The 19,434-nt window shown below is 38.5% G+C and overlaps 1 protein-coding gene and 1 non-coding gene across 2 annotated transcripts in view; both read right to left on the bottom strand.

Moving 5' to 3' along the window:
• Positions 1-19,434, bottom strand: part of LOC131157066 (methyl-CpG-binding domain-containing protein 11-like) — a 64,338-nt gene that overhangs the window by 20,730 nt on the left and 24,174 nt on the right. The window lies entirely within an intron of this gene.
• On the bottom strand, positions 10,549-10,654 carry LOC131158975 (small nucleolar RNA R71). Its single transcript, XR_009137591.1, has one exon. It is a non-coding gene; the product is annotated as a small nucleolar RNA R71 (small nucleolar RNA).

The following is a 19,434-nucleotide window of genomic DNA, read 5'->3' as shown; positions in this document are numbered from 1 at the left end:
AGCCTATATATTTGAAATGAGACTCTCTTTGAGAACCTATCAAGAATCAACAATATGGAGTTCAAACCCCTTTGGAGTTCGTGGAAATCCTTGGATAAAAGTCCATGCTAAGGACTTGCCATGGCTTATGGGGTATAGGTAAAAATGCATGTAGAAACCACTGTTGTTTTTTCCCTTTAGCTAGTTGGCTTATATGGTGTTGACATTTTTAGGAACTTCCCACTTCAAGCTAAGCCAATAGAAAAATGTTTTTTTTCTGTAATAATCAATATGTGAAGGCTTAACATACATTATTGGTCCATAACCTAGTAGCTTAAGCTTTTAGGTAAAGTGGTAATATAACATGATCTAAAGGTTGATTCAATCTACCATTTTGAGATTTGATGGAAAAACAAAATTTGAGCACAGGAGAATACAGATGCGAGTATTCTTTAAATTCTAGGATATTTGGGATGCTGCAGGTCAAGGTTATAGAGAGGTGAATCTAGTGCCCAATCGAAAAACAAAATTGATTATGGCCAAGAAAAAAAATATAAAGGCGTGATACTATATTTTTTACGGATTTGATCCATCAATTTTTGAGAAGGTTGCTCACATAAAAATTGCAAATGAGGCATGAGACGCACTATTTAAGTAATACAAGGGGGTTGAAAGAACAAAGATGGGGTGATTGCAGACTCTACAATGGTAGTACAAACTTCTGCACATGGAGAAATCAGAAACAATGCTGACTATTTTTTGCGAACATTAGCTACTATCAATCATATGGGAGCTAATAGTGAGGAAATGAAGGATTTTTAGAGTATAAATAAAATCCTTCATACTCCTACAAATCTGGTATGAATATATTGTGATCTAGATTGAGTAGTCTAAGGATTTGACTGCTATGACACTGGAAGAATTGTTGGCATCATTATAGGCCCATAAGAAGTGGTTAAATGAAAAATCACAAGTTGGAGTAGAGAAAGCCCTACAAGTCGGTTATATATAAAAAATGAGAATTGGAATCATTCCAATCAATGATTCAAGAATAGAGGAAGAAAAAGGTTACCAATCAGGTCCGCGAAGAGAACTTTGTGGCAAGAATACCGAAAGGCAGGAAAAATCTCAAGTTCAGTGTCAAAGTTGTAGTAAATATCGTAGCTACAAATTTGAGTGCTGGTACAATGAAAATAGTCGCAAGAAATATCATGCAAAGGTTGCATAATGTAATGAAGAAAAATTGAAAACTGTCAGAACTGTTGGATTCTTGATACAAGCTGCAACAATCACGTGTGGTAGAAAGATATGTTTTTTGAGATCATAAGTAAAACTTGGGAATAATGCAACAGTGCCAATTTTGAGCAAGGAAAAATATCTATAAGCTTGAAGAATGGATCCCAAAAATTTATTTTCGATGTATTTTATGTTCATGGAATTCATCATAATTTGTTGAATTTGGGACAACTGTTAGAACGGGGCTATGACATGTGCATCTATTAGAGAATTTTTGCTATTAGAGATGGCCAGGGATGACTAATAGTAAAGGTAAATATGATTCACAATAGTTTGTTTCCGTTTAATTTTATTGTGGAAATTTACCTTGCTTTAGTGCATTTATTCCTGACGATAACTTGGACACTTGAATTTTGGTATCTTGAAATTTCTTGCTTGGGAAAAAAAAAATTGGATTTGTTGTTTTTGCGTCTTGTGTTTTAGGAAAGAAGCATAGAGGTTCTTTCCCTAAATACAAGTTTTGGAGAGCCAAGAAATTCTTGGAGTTGATTCATTTAGTTTTATGTTTTGCAGAGGTTCCTTCCAATGGTGGTTGCAAGTATTTTGTTATTTTTATTAATGATTACCGTTAGAAGACATGTTTATTTTTTGAGAAATAAATTTGAAACTTGTGATGCATTTAAGATAATTAAAATTTGTGTGGATAAACAAAGTGGGAAACTCAATTTTGAGAACAGATAGGGGAACAGAGCATACTATTTGTGGTGATTTTTTTTATGAAAAATGGTACTAAACACTGATTGACAGCTATATACACATGGTACTAAACACTGATTGACAGCTATATACACTCCATAAAAAAATGGAGCAGCAAAGATGAAGAATAGGATAGTAATGGATATGGTTAAATCTATGATAAACAACAACAAAAATTGCAAGCCTTAAGTCTCACTATATGGGATCAACTATATGAATCCTTTTCTGCCAATTTAGGGCATTATCTTCGATTAACTTAAGAGCTATTAAATCCTTCTTCACTACCTCATTTCAAGTTATTTTAGGTCTATACCTTCCGCTTTTAGAACCATTTACAATACCTAGCTTGCTCTTCTTCACTGGTTCTCTACTTGGTCTACGTTTCAAATGTCTGAACCATTTAAGTGGCCCCTCCTTTATCTTATCTTCTATCGGCGCTATTCCTAACTTATTGAGGATATGTTATTACTTAATTTATCCTTCAACATTATACCACTCATCCACCTTAGCATGCACATTTCCACCACTTTTGGTTTTTGAATGTGTTGTTTCTTAACTGCCCAATTTTCTTATCCTTAGAGCATTGCTGGTCTTATATTGGCCCTCTAGTACTTTCCTCTTAATTTTAATGGTATTGCATGATTGCATGGCACATTTGATGCACTCCTCCATTTTATCTAACCTGCTTTAACTATATGCACTATATCCTCTTCAATGATGCACTCAAAAAATATTCTTGAAGATTTTTGGGCGGAAACATTGCATGTGGTATTTATGCTTTAAATAGGTGTCCTATGAAAAACAATTATGGGATGACACCACAAGAAGCCTCAAATATTCGGAAGCCAAATATTGGACATCTTAGGATGTTTGAATTTGTTGCTTATGCCTATGTGTATTGTGTAATTTAGTAGAAGTTGGATGATTAGGCAAAAAAATATTTTTTTCCATTAGCTATAGTCATGGAACAAAAGGATACAAGCTGTTCAATCCACTTGCTTGGAAGGTACTAGTTAGTTGGGTTGTCACCTTTGAAGAGCAAGGTACTTGGAATTGGTCTACCAAAGAGTCAAAATTGCCATCAAAGCGTGTAGAAATGTTTTATGGAAATTTTAACGAGGCTAGAGAACATGCAGTTGGTAACACATCATCTTCTACAATTTTGTCTATTCCCGTGGAGTCATCTATTTGTCCACAACGTCAATGCCATTTGTCATCCAGAGTGCGGGATTATGTTATTGATAATAATGATGATTTAACTAATGAAGATGTTGTAAATTTTGCTTTATTTGCAGATTCTGATCCATTATCTAATGAAGAAGCTGCTGGTAATGACTGATGGATTCAAGTTATGGATGAAGAAATTCATCAATTGAGAAAAATAATATTTGAGAGCTCACTACTCTTCCTGATAAGAAGCCCATTGGTGTTAAATGAGTGTATGAGACCCAAGTACAAACCTAATGGAGTTTCTATCATTAGCTGATTTATGGAGTTTTCACGTTAGTCACATATGCAAGCAGATAAGCGTTTCTTGAGATGCATTAAAGGTGCACAATCTAATGGAAGTTTTTTATTCATGTTGTAACAAAGTGGAGTTCATTGGTTACACAGATAGTGATTGAACTAGAGGTGTTGAAATTTGGAATAGTACTTCCGGCTATGCTTTTCATCTTGGTTTTGGAATTTTTTCTTGATCTTCTAAAATATAGCAGGTGGTTTCCCTTTCTAGATGTGGAGAATATTGCAGCCACTAATAGTGTTACTCAAGCTGTTTGGTTGGTTGGGATACTTGTGTATTACAACATCACGGGGATAATCCTATGAAGATTTTTTATGATAATAGGTCTGCTATTATTTTGACCAAGAATCCAGTTTTCAATGGTAGAAGCGAGAATATTGACATCAAGTGTAACTATATTTAGGACTTGGTGTGTGACAAAGAAATTACAGTTAAATTTGTTTGTTCGAAGATCAAGTTGCACATATTTTCATGAAGCCACTTGAAATGAATAGTTTTTATTGAACTCAAAGAATTGATGGGCATGATCAATTTTGAAGAACTTGGTTTAAAGGAGGCTATGTAAGAAATGAATCAAGTTTCTTTTTATTTATTGTGTGGGTTTTCATATTTAGATTTGTATGTGCAGGAAACCCTAGGTATTAAGGAGTCTTATATGTGTGCCTCCATATGATTTTGGGTGGAAATTGTTTGTTCATGTTAAGGAAGCAAACAACAATTGTGTTGCTCTTAATTATTTCAATTAAACATTCTTTCTTGAATAATTAATTTTTTGAATCTCACACTTGGTATCAGAGCTATGGTTATCTTGTTGTTCATGTTTATCCTTTGTTGGTTAATACTTAGTTTATTAACTGATAATGGGTGTTGTTTGTCGTTTTCTTTCTCTCCATGTTCAATTTGGTAGCATCTAGGGGGGAGTGTTAAGGCTTGATATACATTGTTTGCCCATAACCTAACAACCTCAGCTTTTAGGCAAAGTGCTAATCTGCCCCTCTGGCTTGCAATTCCCATATTACTTGTTCTTTGAGAGAAGTATTGGGAAAGCACAAGCGAATCCACTTGAAAAGATATCCATCATGGACAGGAAAAATAAGGATAATCAGATAGCTGCGAAGGTATTAGATCAACGTATATAACACTAAAATCTTTACAAGAAGCCTAATTTTTCTTGACTTGGTTGAAGCAACCACTTGAACAGCCATTGAACCAAAAATATAGGTTGCTTGGCTAAGTGCATGCATTGCTTTGTTTTGAGTAGGCTACACATACTAGTTTACCTCTTAGATAAGAATGCCTTTATTTCTGACAAGCATGGAAGTTTCATTCATTCAATACTTTAAACCATGGCCTCTGTTCATGCAATTGATTGTGCAGAAACTTTTGATGAATCACTCATAGACAGGAGCCAATCCATGGCCCTATGAACTTCACACAAGCAGTGGGTGTAGCAATTCTAATATGACTTTAACATTGTCAGGATCGGGCTATGTACATACAGATGAGGTGACAGCCTAAAAATATATATTTTTTATACCAAAAGAAATTCATTAATAGGAAGAGAATTTACACGGGGGTGGGGTGGGAATGAGACGTCGTCCACAAAATTTGGGACAAACCAGAAAAAAAAAACTGAAACAACAAAAAACAGAAATCAATCCAACCAATTCTTCCAATCCCTATACAAATCCTGGAAGCTAGCTTCTCTGAAAATTCCAAACTCAATACACCCAAAAAAGTCAAGAACTGATTCTTTTCTCACACCAAATACAAATTCAACTTCTTTCCAGAAAAAATCTGGGCATTATGTTCCAACCAATGACTGCATAAAACTCGCTACACTTCCGTAGAGCTGCCTTATCCTTCTTCCAAAGCCTGCAAAAGAAGTGATTAACTAGTCTTCCACTGAAAAGGGGCAGACCCAACTCTTCCATAAAATTGGACAATTTATTCCAAGTCCTTCATGCAAAATAACAATGCAAAAAGAGATGAGAGGCAGTTTCATAATTCCTATAATGGAGCACGCAAACATCTGGAGAGAGAGAACCTTCAAAGGTCTCCTAATCTACAGCAAGTTATTGGTATTAATTTTGTTAAGCACAAGCAACCAACGCTTTAATTTTAGGGGGAACTTTAACCTTCCTGATGAGTCCCTAAAATACATGATTTTAGACCCTCATTTACCTTTGTTTATCCTCATTTTATTATGTATTTACCCAGAGTTATCATTGTTCAAAGTTATGCAAGATTTGTTTGTCTTTTCAGGAAAAAACAGGTTAAAGTCATGGAGTTGGGCATTACAAGAAGACAAGGAGGATTTGGAGGATTCAAAACTCAAATTCAGACGTTCAGCCAAGCTCCAGAAGCTTCAGATCATAAATAGACAAGAAGATGACGCTCGACCATGTGGTGCGACCAACAAACCATAGGGGCGACTTAGTCTTCCACTACAAACTCCAAGGTTCAGACTGAGATCAGAATGTTGCAAGGTTCGACTAAGTGCGCGACCAAGTGACACCTTGGAGCGACCACGTCGAGATACTAAGACAGAACTGAAATTCAGAAATACCAAGAATCTTGACAAAGTGTTCAACCAAGAGACCTTCTGGGGCGATTATATCAAGATACTGAGATTTCTTGAAGATCGAGATACTGCAAGTCTCAACCATCAACTCGACCATCAAGACCCTGAGGCGCGACAAAGTCAAAGACATTGAAGATTTGAATGCCTGACTTCCCGTGAGATCCAACTAGGGCGCACACAAGAATGCCAGAGGAGCGACTTGGTCAACAGCGACGATCTGCTGCGCGAGAGTTGCTGCAACCTTTCCTAACTTGTAAAACAACCCTTGTAAACCCTAGAGCCTATAAGTATTCGCTACGAACACAATCTTTGGGTTCCTCTTTGGCCTTTCTTAGTTTAGTGACAGACCTAGGAAGTCATTGAGAGCCAAGTTAGAATAGGAGTAGAGTAGTTTCGGTTTGTGTATGGAGTGTCCGACGGCCTGTGACAACTGGGGGCGTTCATATAACAGCCGTGTATATTAGGATCTTCTTTTGTACTTCCTAGAATTAGTGATAGACGTGGTGAATGCAAAGGGATGATCTTTTTACATGCTTTCATTTACAACTTTCCTTTACTACTTTTATTTATGGTTTATATAGAGACTCGAAAAATTAAATTAATAAAGTATTAAAAGAAAGAGAGAGGAAAAGAAAAGAAATGAAAGAAAAATAAAAGGGAAGAAGAACGGTAGGGATTCGTTGACGAACCCAAAGTCTTCATCGGCGAATGTCCCTATAGCTCTCAATTTGTCGACGAACCCATGAAGGCACTTCGTCGAGTACACGTGTCTTGTCAACGAGAAGATACCGAGAGTTTGGGGAATTTCAGGAAATTTCAGGTTCGTCGACGAACTAGCTTCCTCGCCGACGAAGTGCCTTCATGGGTTCGTCAACAAATTACTTGAACTCGTCAACGAACGCCGGCCTATAAATAGAGGAAACCCTCATTTTCAGTGTCGTTTTCTCTCTCCTCTCACTCTCTCTCTCTCTAAACCCACGATTCCCTCTCTCTCTCTTTGTTTCCAGCTCCGTTAAAGCCCGGATTGATGATCAGGAACCACCACGAGGTTCCTAGGAAGATTCTCTACAATTTAGGCGGAGCAGATTTTCAATTTGTGATTCTAGGGCACCATCCCAAAACCAGGGTAAGTGAGATATTTTAGAATTTTAAAGTTAATTTGGAGTATATGGAATTTAGGGCATATTAAATGTCAATATTGTGGAGGTTGTGTCAAATAACTTGGCAAAAATGTGATTTTTAGGGTTTTGAGCTACGAACGCTGAGGAGCGTATGTTTGAGGGTGCTAGTGGACCTCTCAGTAAGCCAGGTAAGGGGAATAAATTATAGCAGTCTTTTCTGAAAATTATTGGTTGAGAAATATGAGAAAAAGGAAATATAATATTTTACCTGAAATTTATTATGATATGAATATCAGATGAAAATTGTGTGGCATAATTCATACTGAAATGTATTTGAAATTGAGTTAAATGATTTACATTGGGAATAATGAGATTATGAAATGTGTATTGAAATATGAGATTTGAAATGTGAAAGATGATAAAAAGTGATATGCACTGAAAAGTAGCTTTTGAGAAATAATGAATTATGAAATATGAAAATGTTTTTTTTGAGAAATGTCGAATAACGTGAAATGAGATATGTATATGTTAGTGAGAGGAAATGAGTGTTGAATTAATGAAACATCATTGAAATGATGAAATGAAATGTGATTACTGAAAATGTGAACATTGCAATGTTAATGCTGCAATGAGAATGATGAAATGTGAATACTGATATGTGAATATTGCAATGTAAATACTGCAATATGGATATTGAAATGTGAATATTGCAATGCGAGTATTGTAATACGAATGTGAAATGAGAATACTGGAAATGTGAAAAATTGCATCGTGAATATTGCAATTGTGAATTATTGAAATGTGAAAATGAAACCCTGATGGATGGATATATGTATTGTTGAAATGAGCACGATACCGTTGCTAGCGGTGATTAAGTGCAACCACACGGACTCGTGGAGCGTGTGGCATGACAATTCGAATGAGCCAGTATGAAGGGTTGTTTTGCCCTTTGAGTCCGGATCAGGGTATATGGCAGACCATTCGTACTACAGATGAGTATATGATATGATTATTTTGATCTAACCGGGTAAGCCAACTGCGGTTAGGTTCAGCCTTTGGACCCCACAACCTCGACCATAGGGGGAAGCATGGTGTGGAATATGAAGAGTGACCTCGACCATGGAGTGAAGCATGGCATGGAAAATATCGTCAGGGCAGCCATGAGTTACAGACGCGGATGTATTGGTTACCGAGGGCACTCATGAGATAGATGTGAAATGGAAATGAAAATGGAAATGAGAAATGATATAGTGCGAGTTAATATCATAAATTATTAAAGCGAATTAAAACATTCCGCCTGAGGGCTTACTGAGTAAGGTTAGCGACCTGATGAGTATCAGTTGTAGTCGAACCCGAGTTATTCATGCAAGGATACAAACGATATCAGAGCAGAGAGGAGCTACATGTATGAGTGTATAATCTCTCCTATTCTCAGGAACTTCGCTGGTAAATATGGGTTACGTGTGAATTAATTTGGAAATGAAATTAAAAGCTTATGAAAACTTGTGTTTTATATCTATATGATTATGAATGTGGTATGGTATATATTCTCAGAAGATATTATCACTGAAATGTATATATGTTATGATATAATGAAAGTCATATTGTCACACACTATAGATAATTTATTCCATCTTACTGAGATGTGTCTCACCAAATCATTTAAATATTTCAAGAAACCGAGATAGACCAGGTAATAGAACTCCGAGATAGAGGGGAGTTGATACCCTGAGTAGACAGGGTGAGTGTTCTAAGCTAGGGATGGAGGATTCCCCTAGAGTATTTTGTGTTTCCTTTTGGGAATGTATTAGACATGTATTCATGGATGGACTAGTACTCTGGCATATGTATTCACTGTGGTATGTATGTATATATATATATATAATGACTTCCATTGTTAGGTTTGTGTATATGCGAATGATTGTGTACCCGGTACCCACTTTGGGTCAAGTTATGTATAAATGGTATTAGAGGTGTTGACGTGGCCGATATATGACTAATATGTTTTATTGGAAAAAAAATGGAATGAAAAATCGGGGCATCACAGTTTAGATTGTGATGATGCTTTGTGACAAGATTAGCACCTCTATTGCTTCAGTCAGGTACACATATTAGACTACAGTCTCCCATAGAGGTTCTTGTGATCGTTGTGCTAAAGTATACTCCGATTTCTGACCGTGCTCCGGACGACTAGTGCACCCTTGCTACTCTATACCCTCGAACGGCTCCTTGGATTGTTTAGCTGGGTTCCGATTAGTTTAGTACGGTAAACTCACTGAACTTGGAGTATGCAGAACAACGTCCTAAACTATACTCATGTCTAAACACTGCTTTGTAAGAGTAGAGTTAATATAGATTTACTTGCTTTTATTTAATTGTTTTCCAGTAGTTGGTTAGATTTCACCTATTGAAAAATACCATCTTTTACTTCTTTTTCGTAACAAGGCTATGATAAACTAATCTGGAAGTGGTTTGATAACTGCGTTTTAAGTCTCCGTGGATCAATACCGAACTTACCCACTTTCTACTAAACTTGGGACATATAGGTTTTATAAATATTATTTTTGTTAGTTAAGGACCCAAGCCTTGGAGAGCCTACCAAATTTTGGCTCCGTTGCTGGAGACTTGGCTACGGTTATAAGCCAACTTCTGATTTAGAGTATTATTACCTTGTTCTTTTAATTTGCTCTCCTTTTGTTTTCACTTTCTTTGTTAATTTCTATTTTCTTTATTTTGTTTTCTGTTTTTGAAGTCTGAATCTATGTGCTTACACGTGTCTATGTTTGGTATGCGTTCTTTGGAACACGAGATAATTCCCATAAATCTTGAGATTGAAAAATCTCGTAGGTCCCTTAGGAAACCTATCTCTGATCTGAAGAAGGCTGAGTCGTCTGAACTGAAAGCAATGGCCGAAGATAACCCCCCGGTTCCCACTGAACAAATCCCGGAACCCCATGCTCCCCACCTACCTGTGGTGGGAGAGCAACACCTTCGGCCTCTTAGGGGCTACTTTGTACCTAATGCATACACATCGCCGTCTTGCATCCGGTTCCCGAATGTTCAGGCAGCAAAATTTGAGATAAAGACTTCATTCATCGCAATGCTACCCAACTTTCATGGGAACTTGACAGAGAATCCTTATCAGCATCTAAATGAGTTCTTGGAAATTTGTTCCACCATCCGCATCCCTAATTTCAGTGATGATGCTCTTTGTCTTAGGCTCTTCCCATTCTCTCTGAAGGATAAAACCAACTATTGACTGACGTCCTTAGAACCGAACTCGGTGACCAATAAGGCCACCATGCAACATGAATTTCTTAAAAAGTACTTTCCAATTGGGAAGACTAACCAGCTTCGGAGAGCCATCACAAGTTTCTCACAGATGGATGGGGAACTCTTTTTCGAGACTTGGGAGCGCTTAAAGGACCTACTCCGTAAATGCCCAGATCACTAGGTCTCCAAGTGACAATTAGTCCAAACTTTCTACGAAGGGTTGGCTGAGAGAGATAGGTCCATGGTTGATGCGTCGTGCGAAGGTACTTTCCTCACTAAGCACAAGAGCGAGGTCTGGATTCTCTTTGAAAATCTGGCTGAAAACTCTCAGCAGCACATGGCTGCCACCCGTAGACTACCTAATCCATTAACTTCTAAACCTAAGGGAGTTTACGAGTTAGCCACGAGCCAGGACTTAGCTCCTACTCCGCATGTCATATCCAAAAAGATGGATCAATGCTTGCCCCTAGGACCGCAAACAACGGCGTGTCCAGAGATATGTGTAATCTGCTCTGACCCTTCCCATACATGTTATAATTGCCTTCACGCGCATTCCCCACTGAGCTTGGGCAAAAGGAAGTAAAGGCCACCCACAACTAGTATGATAAGCCCTCTAATGACCCGTATTCAAATACATACAACCCTGGGTGGAAACAACATCCTAACTTCTCGTGGAGGCCGTAAGCTCCGGGTTTTCAAGCCCAAAGACCTCCACAAACCCCAAATGCTTTGCCTCCACGACCATACCAAAATCTTCAAAGTCATTGTGATTCAGCCCTCAGATTTTTCAACCACCTCGCAGCCGTCTCCCTCACAACCCAAGTACGACACATTTCATGAGACGGTGCTGAGGTCCCTTAAGAATATTGAAGCTGATCGCCAAGCGGATCGATAACTCCTTCGCTCTCACTCCCAATCCATTGCGAAGCTAGAAGCCACTTTGAGACAACTAGCTGCCACCTTGAGTCGGAGAAAAGAAGGCAAGTTGCCAAGTCAGCCTATAGTAAATCCTAAAGGACAATATGGGGTAGAATGTGAACTGGACGCTAACCCCTCATCATATTCTGAGCAAACCCAAGCAGTAACCATATTTCAAAATGGCAGGCTGAAAGCTAAACAAGACAAGGAGTAGTTGAGCACGGGGAGACCTAAGACAAAAAACTGGAAGTACCTAACGCTGATTCATGCACTCTCTTTTCCCTTAGTCGGGTACACAGATCAATGAGTCTCACACCCACCACCAGAAGAACCACACCTCCCTTCGCCCCCCATAGGGCTTTTCACAGCTACCTAATGATACATCCGGCAACCCCACTTGCACCCTCTATATTTAGGAAAGAGGCTTCCACTAAGTCCATCTGGGACATGTTTAAATAAGTGAGAATGGATACGCCTCTCCTCGATGACATTAAGCAATCACCTGCATTCATAAAATTCCTTAGGGACTTGTCAACGCAAGGGATAGAATCAAGGGTGCACATGGATGGTTTGGTTAAGCAGGCCAAGCATATGAGTTCCATAATACTAAAGCACCTTATTCCTAAACTAAAAGATCCCAGCTCACCTATTATTTCGTGTATAATCGGCGATTACACCATTGATGGGGCCCTTCTAGATTTAGGAGCAAGTGTGAACATCTTTTCATACTCGGCCTATCAAAAACTTAACCCAGGAGTGTTGCGACCCACCTCGGTTTCTTTATGCCTTGCTGATCGATCTCTTAAGCAACCCCGGGGTTTGGTAGAAGACGTGGTAGTCAAGGTGTGAGATTTCCATTTCCTAGCCACAGCTAACGCCTGCATTCAATGTAGGACGGGGATTATGGACATCTCATGGGGCCACAAGCAACAAAGGCTAAACATATTTAATGCTTGCCAACATCCTCTGAACGCCGCCCAAGCTGTGGACGAAGACGTGATTGACAAAAATGTTAGGGAAGCAACTCCTTTAATGCTATGGCAACACCCTTGAGAAAGTACGCTTCAACTTGACAGCCCTACTACTACTGAATTTGTGGACCCTTTTGAGCTATTTATAATAAAACATGAGTGGGTACCCAATTTTGAACATAAGTTGGGGGCATGCAACTTCGGGTGTGAGGAAGAAAAGAGAGAAGCCAATGCTACTTGGGAACCAGGATGAGTCCAAATTGAGCTTCAATGCGTCTAGCTGAAGATGGTAAACTTAGCGCTTCCGAGAGGCAACCCGATAGTTTTCCTTTTCCTTTTAGGTTCTTAGAGTATTTAAAATAGATTAATTAGAAGTCAGAGTCCTTAGAGCGGGTTTTAGGATAAGTTAGGGATGCGGCTAACACAGCGACCATCATATACTTGGGCGACTAGGTCCAACCCTTGCATTGGGCTGAATTTCAGTACTTTTCAAGAGGGTCGACCATGTCCGCGACCAGCACTGAACTGTGTGCACCATGGTTTTAAATAAAGGCCGCGACCGTTACGTAACGCCGTTACCTAAAGGTTTTTTGGGTTACCGATACCGTTACACACCGCGAAATCGGTGGGAAGAAAAATCACGGCCGTAGCGGCCGTTACGGACCGCGACCGTTACGTAAAGGCCGCTACGGCCGTTACGTAACCACTATAGGACTGTTACACCAAAAAAATATTTTATTTTTTACTTTTTCTTCTCACTTTTTCTCTCTCTTTCATATATCATTCTCAATATACCAAGTGGCAAGAGGTGGAAAAGATTATAATGAGGATGACAATGATACAAAATTTACTTTTTCTTTAAATACTCACAATAGATGCATTAATTAACAATTTCAAAATACTAACTTGTTAAGAATTTTTTTTTTAATAATATTAGTAATGTGATATTTATGTTCTTTATTTTTCAACTTCAACCTTCTTTCTTTTCTAACTATTTTATATTTATATTATTCGTATGTCTTATGTGTCTAATAAATTAATGGAGTGTATAATGTATTTTATTTTATTAATTCATTTAGCACACACAAGAATTTATCACAGATAAGAATAATGAAAAGTATAAATATGCCCACACACGTAATTTTCTATCAATGATGGTTTAAAACAAATGTAAACTTGTTGCCCTTACCAAATAACTTAGTTACTCAAACTAAAGGGTCCAAAATACACTAAAACCCTTTCTAAGAATGGCCAAAAGCTTAAAACATGCAAGTATGCTAATATGCACAAGGTTGTGTGTGCTTAAAAAAAATTCACGGCCGTTACACCCGCTTCCCGTTATGTAACATCCGCTACTCCTGCTTCCCGTTACACCTGTTACCGTTACATTACGCTACCTGCTGCCGCAATTTAAAACCATGGTGTGCACCCTAGTCGACAACTCAGCAACGTCATTAAGAACAAGCTGTCACACTCGACTCTTTTCCCACTTCGTCGTTCTCCTTTCGACCTTGTCACTAGTATCAGTCCACACTCACCGTAATATCTTCTCCACCATTGTACCAATGGTTGATACTAATGACATATACATGGTGCTTTTGACTGGCACTGGTCTTTTGTGCTACAGGATATCTCTGCATGCATGCTATTCTGGTTATTGTATTTTGAAGGTACAATGTTTGTTCTTACTGGCACATTGCACTGTCCTATCCCTTACCCGAGTTCCTTTTTCTGTCCACTCTTCAGTGAGGACATTGAAGTTCTAAGTTGAGGGTAGGGGGTGGCACACTACATGGCACATTCATGCACAAAAATGACACAATTTTAAAATTTTTAAAATAAATTCTAGTGAACCATGCTAACATATTTTATACCCTATACATACACCTATATAACCAAATGTTACATACATAAGCTTTTCAGTTATATGATTTCATTATGCTCACTAACAATATAGTAAATTAGTTGTGTAAAGATCATATAACATAGCCGACAACTTGATATTACTCTAGGTCGTTGACTAGTGGTTTGTTCCGGTTAATACTGCAATGTAAACTCTAGCATTTACATGGTACTTCACAGGGCTAAAAACACACTAACACGTGATTTGTAACACTTAGGGTTCTTTAAGAGCATTGAGAGAACAATCGTGGCGACTATGACACCTTGTGAGGTACTGTTGAGTCATTCGTTCATTGCTAGAGTTTTTGACGTCAAACTCTGAGTTTATAAAACTCAACTTTCCTTCTTTTGCTAGATGTCCTTTGACAACTAGTCTTTGCTCTTGTATTTGCTAGACTAGAGGTGACATCAAGTGGGGAGATACAAATATAGGTCTTGTAGCTTACTCAAGACATAAAGGTTAAGCCCCCCTAAAGACTGACTTTTTCCATGGACTCCTGTTCGAACTACGTTCTCATTGGAAACATGAAGACAATATAAAAGGTGATGATTGTTTTAGCTGACCATGCAAAGAAGGAAAATGAAAAAGAAAGAGAAACATGAGCAGAGAAAAATGAAAACAAAAATATACACCTGCTCTGAGAAAAGATAAAAAGGTCAAGCTGAGGACACACACTACGAATCTACATACATGAAGGATCTTCCGACCAATACATTTTCTGAATTCACGCAAGCTTGGGAATAAGTTCCTCTAGGGCAAATGTGGCAAGTGAGTGAGAAGATGCTAGAGTGAAGGACCCGACACCTCAGTAAGGGCTAGATTCCTTTCTTATAAGACTAGTTCACTCCACACTTCTAGCGTTAGTTCTTCAAATATGTGGGATGTTTGATCATGACACTCTTCCTCAGGTATGAGAGTGAACCCATTCTCTTAAGTGAATTTTGAGGGAATAAACCAGTGAGGCTGAGTTAAAACGACTGTTCTGTAGGTGCCTCCGAGCATTCTGAGTGAGACAAATCACATCCTTTACACATGCCCTGTGACGTGGCCTATCCAAACTTGGATTTACATGCTAGTATTAACTTTGAATTATAATCATGGGTTGATTCCTTGTGAGTGGTGTCTTGAGATAGCTGTGTTGTGTTGAGTAGATAGTTGTGTTGTGTTGAGTTTTACATGATTGAAATGCTGCAAAGTGTGTGTGTAATGGAGTTGTGTATGAAGAGATCTGTATGTAATAAGGTTATATCTCTGTATGTAAAATGGAATGATTATGTTGCATGTGTTCTTATATTTTGTTTACTGCACTGGTGTTTGTAGGTATCTCCCTGGAAACCCTCACGAGACTAGAACTCGTCCACTAGGATCAACCTAGGGGTTTAAAGCCTTATTGCATCAATAAATGTAATCGTATTTCCCACGAAAGAAGATACAGGTAGGATTTGGTAGTTTTCTTAGATTTTGCTTTACTTGAGGACTAGTAAAGTGTAAGTTGGGGGTTGTGATGAGTCCCTAAAATACATGATTTTAGACCCTTATTTATCTTTGTTTATCCTCATTTTATTATGTATTTATCCAAAGTTATCATTGTTCAAAGTTATGCAAGGTTTGTTTGTCTTTTCAGGAAAAAAAGGTCAAAACCATGGAGTTAGGCATTACAAGAAGCCAAGGAGGATTTGGAGGATTCAAAACTTAAATTCAGATGTTTAGCCAAGTTCTAGAAGCTTCAGATCATAAATAGACAAGAAGATGACGCTCGACCATGTGGCACGACCAGCAAACCACAGGGGCGACTTAGTCTTCCACTACAAACTCCAAGGTTCAGATTGAGATCAGAATGCTGCAAGGTTCGACCAAGTGACACCTTGGAGTGACCACGTTGAAATACTGAGACAGAACTGAAATTCAAAAATACCAAGAATCTCGACGAAGTGTTCGACCAAGAGACCTTCCGGGGCGACTATGTCGAGATACTGAGATTTCCTGAAGATTGAGATACTGCAAGTCTCGACCATCAAGACCCTGAGGCGCGATGAAGTCGAAGACATTGAAGATTCGAATCCCTGATTTCCCGCGAGATCCGACTAGGGCGCGCACAAGAATGCCAGAGGAGCGACTTGGTCAACAGCGACGATCTACTGTGCGAGATTTGCTGCAAACTTTCCTAACTTGTAAAACAGCCCTTGTAAACCCTAGAGCCTATAAGTATCTGCTATGAACATAAGCTCTGGGTTCCTCTTTGGCCTCTCTTAGGTTAGTGACATACATAGGAAGTCATTGAGAGCCAAGTTAGAATAGGAGTAGAGTAGTTTCGATTCGTGTATGGAGTGTCCAACGACCTATGACAATCAGCGGCGTTCATATAACAGTCATGTATATTAGGATCTTCTTTTGTACTTCCTAGCGTTAGTGACAGACGTGATGAATGCAAAGGGATGATCTTTTTACATGCCCAGCTTTCCTTTACTGCTTTCATTTATGGTTTAGATTGTGATGATGTTTAGTGACAAGATTAGCACATCTATTGCTTCAATCAGGTACACGTATTAGGCTACAATATCCCATAGAGGTTCTCATGATCGTTGTGCTAGAGTATACTCCGGTTCCCGACCATGCTCCAGACGGCTGGTGCACCCTTGCTACTCTACACCCTCGAACGGCTCCTTGGAATGTTTAGCCGGGTTCTGGTTAGTTTAATATGGTAAACTCACTAAACTTGGAGTAAGCAAAACATCCTAAAATATATTCATGTCTAAACACTGCTTTGTAGGAGTAGAGTTAATATAGATTTACTTGCTTTCATTTAATTGCTTTCCAGTAGTTGGTTAGATTTCACCCATTGAAAAATACCACCTTTTACTTCTTTTTCATAACAAGGCTATAATAAATTAATCTGGAAGTGGTTTGATAACTGCACTTTAGTCTCCATGGATCGATACCTGACTTACCCACTTTCTACTGAACTTGGGATAGTTAGGTTTTATAAATATTATTTTTGGTAGTTAAGGACCCAAGTCTTAGCGAGCCTACCACTTCCAAATAACTGAATTAATAAGAAAGGGATAATTTGAATAGGTAAAAAACTCAAAAGAATGATTTACAAGAGAGCACCCCCAAATGATCCCAATACCAAGAACAAACATCCCTTCCCAAGGATAATTTGCAATTGTTCAATACAAACAACAAGGAAGACAGCTCCACCATCTCCCTATCATTCAAAGGTCTCCTGAAATGAAGATTCCAAGAAATTGGAAAGCCACTCGCACCATCCACAAAGAAAGAAATAACTCTGTTTGGCTCAGAGCACAATCTAAAAAGATTAAGGAGAAGAAGTGCAAAAAGAATCGTTCTTGAGCCATGGGTCTTTCCAAAAAACGAATCCAAGATCCCCTCGCCACTACAAATTCAGTGTGAGGGACCAAAATAGAGTAAATCTAGGAAATAGATGTCGATGGACTCCCCCAAAGAACATCCCAAGCTAGCATTGGCATCCCACCCATTCTCATCATACCCAAACTTAATATGAATAACTCTATGCCATAGGGAATTATCTTTTGGCCTAAAATTATAACAGTAAGAGTCATGAAATAACATTTATTTAAGTTGGTGTAGACTTTTTCTTGATGAGCAACTCTTTTCACTTGTTGATAGTGCATAATGTGGTCTTCTTTGGTCTTGCTGGAAATTAGTTTGTCAGCAAAATACACAGTGAATTAACTGTGCCATAGTAGTAATGAAGGTGGTAGGTGGGTTAGAATGGACGAATGGCATGAGTAGCACTCATAGAGGCCATCTTTTCTTGAAAGTTGTTCTCCACTTTTCTTCAAGCCTAATATGTATTGGTGATGGTCACCCATAATATCAATCTTCGTGAAGATGGTAGCACCTGCTATCACGTCCAACGTATCAACTAGTTGTCAATAGGAAATAGCTATGTGATGATAATTTTGTTAATAGCATGCCCATCACAACCACCCAACACATGCCAACTGACATCTTTTAGTGGCACTAGAAGAGCAATTACTGCACACAGGCAACTTAGGAATGAACCCCCCCCCCCCTTTTTTTTTTTGGGGGGAAAAAGGGGGTGTATCTTTATTAGAAAACCCCTCACTTATGGTAGAGGAATACCATGGTTCCAACCTTGAGACTTGGGGAAAACAAAATCAAACCCCAAGAATGTAAAACTGACTTAACCAACTTATTCAAAACCAATAAACCAATGACCAACAAACAAATAAATAAGAACTAAACAACTATAAGTGGAAAACAAACAAAACTCCAGAAGACCTCGAGGAATAAACCAACCACTACAACCTTTACAAACACCAGCATAAAGCATCACGAGCGCAAGGAAGGAAATCCCAACAAATCCAATCGAATCATTCCCATGACTTGCTGTGGAAGCTCATCCTGGCAACTATATGATCAAAATATACCAAATTCACCTTGCTTGGAAAAGAAATTTGCACTTTGATTCGCTCCCTGAAAACATGTTCCACTTTGTGATGTATGCCTCCCAAAACTAACACAAGCTCTTCCCACAATTCCCATAAGTTCCAAGCCGAACACTTCCCAGAATTAATCCACTGAACCAACAAAGTAGAGTCACAAGCAATCTCCACTTTATCAAATCCGAGATCTCTGCACAGATTAATCCCTATAATAATCGCTTTCAATTCAGCCATGTTATTGGTTCCATTACCCAATAATGAGGAACAACTCCAACTTGTTGCTTAAGCCCCATCTACTTGAAATCAAAACTCCAACTTGTTGTTTTAGTCCCATCTGCTTGGTGAGGTTCATGTGATCATCAGGTAGATTGGGTTGTTGAAACCAGCTCTGAAGTCAATATTATGTTGGATATCTTGAGCCACATTTGAAAATTTGAACAGCATCTTGGACACATTCTTGTTGCATTTCTAGGCAAGTTATAGCTGCTGGTTTTTTATTTTTGTTGGCCATTGCGACATGATCTATATCTTGCTTCTTCGCTTTGCCTTTCGAATTACTTATTCATGAGATTGTTAAGGTGCCTCATTTAATTTTTTATTTTTACTAGTTTCTTTGGCTTTCAGGTAGATTGGGTTGTTGAAACCAGCTCTGAAGTCAATAATATGTTGGATATCTTGAGCCACATCTGAAAATTTGAACAGCATCTTGGACACATT

The sequence above is a fragment of the Malania oleifera genome, chromosome 6, assembly GCF_029873635.1.
Source record: "Malania oleifera isolate guangnan ecotype guangnan chromosome 6, ASM2987363v1, whole genome shotgun sequence".
NCBI lineage: Eukaryota > Viridiplantae > Streptophyta > Magnoliopsida > Santalales > Ximeniaceae > Malania > Malania oleifera.
Note: the sequence above shows the minus strand (reverse complement) of the source record. Positions and strands in the feature narration are given on the sequence as shown.